Below are 2,860 nucleotides of genomic sequence, written 5' to 3' on the forward strand. Positions count from 1 at the left end.
AGGGAAATTTAAATTGAATTTAAATTAAAAAGGCCCCAATTTGTGTTTCTGCTGATCTTAGAAGTCCCTACAGTATCTGAAAACCCAATTAACAGTCAGATGTCGAGGACAGATTTTTCTAACAATGCCTTAAAAATACAGGCCTTTGAGTTAGTGGTGGTCTTTGAAAGAGAAGTAATTCAGACGTATTATGTTCTCTGCAATAAACTGTGGAGAGAACAAAACTCAACACTTTGGCTGTCAGAGCCCTGAAAAATAGTCCGTAAAAATACCAAGAAAAACTGATCAGTCAACCTTAGCGATTAGAAAATAATGGTCCTCCGTTTAGACAAGATTATCAAAGTACAGATTTCACTGTTCAGCTGTGTTCAGCCGCCTCAAGGATTTCACATGCTCTTTAGACCCCAAATGTTCCTACAGACAAACTCATTTACTCACCTAATCTCTAATGAGGAAATGCCAAGGCTGAGTATATAATTCAGTACAATTTTCAAGGAGGCATTATAATGCAGATTGAAGTGGAAAGGACTGTCTTGAATATGTCAGAGTATAAAATTACTCTCATAATTAGATGATCAACTGGTTATGAAAATTATTGAGCTGTAAGAATTACATGTCTCGATATTTAGTGCTGCTGAGCAAATGCACAGTTCAATACATTACTCCGAGCAAAAAGTCAGGCAGAACGAAGGCACGGAGCACAGGTTTGGGTTGCCCTCAGGGCAGACTAATTTTAGAAGATAAAACTTTGCCCGGAAATAGAATTCACTTTGTCAATAGCCAGTGACACTGCAATCAAACCCATAGATTTAATGGTTTCGTGTGCTTCCAGCTTTGTAACAGGATCCTGAAAAATCACAGAAGTTTTGTTTTTTCTGTAGAGACAGACCTTTCCCTTACAGCCCAGGGACCAGAGAGGCACATCACTCAGCTGTGTTATTCTGTAAGGGTTGGAATGCCCAAAATGCTGCTTCAGTGTCCTCAAATGACAGGCAGTACCGACGTTTACTTTCTGTTCTGCACTGTACTCTAGGTGATCTGTACCTGAGTGCTAATGCCTGGTATCGATGAAAAGGTCTATAATATGAATTTTCATGCTGAATCTATCAAGTGCTTACAAAAAAGAGACTGGTGGCTGCTGACTCACTCATAAGGCTTTGTCAGATACCTCCGAATATGCATAAATCTCCATAAAGTCAAGATATCTCGATCACATTATGCTAAATTATGAGTAGCAAATTAACTGAAATGTTTGAATACAATTAGGTTAGGAATAGGACCTATTTTTATGAACCAACTTATCATCTCAGAAAGAAACATCATCGTAATTGGATCACTTACTTCTTCTACATTTACGTATAATTCACATTCAAAAAGAAAATTGTCAATGTTTCTGCCTTTTCTTGCAATCGATTTACTTATGAATAATTACACTAGAATTCAAATTTTTTCTTAGCTGTGATTGACAGGTAATTCCAAATCCTACAGAATAACACCGATGCCGTTAGAAGAGAGAGAGGATTTAGAGAGAGGTTGTAAAATGTCTCCTGTTCAGGGCTTCTGCACCTGGATTAGCCAGTGCATGACCTTATAAGCAGGGTGGCTAATTGTCCATATATCTGCAAAGGCTCCTGCCCTTTGCACCCCCCTCTCCCAAACCTCCTTTTCACCATTCCCAGCCCATGCCCCTAGGCTTCCACAGCCAAACGTCTCCGGTAGCTGCTCTCGCAGATGCCCTTGCAGCCTCATAAAATTAATATGAGTAAATGTTTCATCCTTCCCCATTAACTTGGTTAGGAGGGGATTTACCAACCCTGTTTATGAATCATGCCACCACTCGCTCCACCGCTCGCCGCATGCCGGCCATGCAGATTAGTGCGATACAGACATCACCGCGCGATGAACCCCGCGCCAGCTAGCATGCTGTCCGCGGACTGTAGGTACATACCGACTGTGTCTAGGCGGGCAGGGGACTTTCTGAACAGGTAAACCATTTTTTTACTGTTGTATATATCCCATTTATTTAACACAAACTGCACAGTTGGACAGAGAACTTGGGTGTTGCTCATGTATAACCAAGCTGGTGCAAAGCCCCTGCCCCCTATCACACAGTGTTGTTTCTAATTATTGCAGTAAAGATCCAAACAGTACCAACATCTTGGGAAATACAGACATCTGTTAAACTCCAGGTGGTGAACTTCACAACTAACACAACACCACATTACTGTACTGTTACAATACACTGCGTCAAGAACAACAAGAGCTCTGGGTTAGTGTTGGTTATCACTGGAAAGGTTAACTTGGCTTCCCGGCACACATGGCGTTAAAGAAAAGAGGAGGAGAGCAAATGAACAAAAGAAGAATTGGCAGAATGGGGATGTGAAAAGATGGGGAAATACAGCAAAAGCCCACCAAGAGACATCGGGCTGGTAAACAGGGAGTAAATCAAGCTGCTTCACTGTGGCTGGAGGCCAGGAGCGAGAGAGAGGGAGAAGTGACTCAAATTTCGATTTCGTTACATTGGAGAAAATCAGCTCAGACAGCGGATCCCGAGCAATCTCCTCCTAAGCCAGGTAGGAAGGAGATTTTGCAGCTGGCAACTCAAGTTGACGTTCCCAAGCAGACATTCTATACTCCTCTTGACACCATCCCATGGGATCATCATTGACCCCCTTGACAAGGGCTGCCTGACAGCCCCAGCCTCCCTCCTGGGGTCCCCAAACTCACCGCCGTCCCCTCCTGCCCGTTTGGAAAGGCAGTGGCCATTGCTGTTGCAGGATAAACACTTCCCATTCCTAAGCCTGCTCCAACTTCTCCCTTCGGCCTCGGTAATCACAGCCTTTGGGGCACTAAAGCCCGC

General features: G+C 43.2%; 1 protein-coding gene across 1 annotated transcript in view; it reads right to left on the reverse strand.

The window, feature by feature from the left end:
* The window catches only part of LOC104493732 (voltage-dependent T-type calcium channel subunit alpha-1G-like), a 37,111-nt gene that overhangs the window by 23,033 nt on the left and 11,218 nt on the right, over positions 1-2,860 (reverse strand). The gene's annotated exons all lie outside the window — the stretch shown is intronic.

Source organism: Buceros rhinoceros, unplaced genomic scaffold, assembly GCF_000710305.1.
Source record: "Buceros rhinoceros silvestris isolate BGI_N320 unplaced genomic scaffold, ASM71030v1 scaffold18735, whole genome shotgun sequence".
Lineage (NCBI taxonomy): Eukaryota > Metazoa > Chordata > Aves > Bucerotiformes > Bucerotidae > Buceros > Buceros rhinoceros.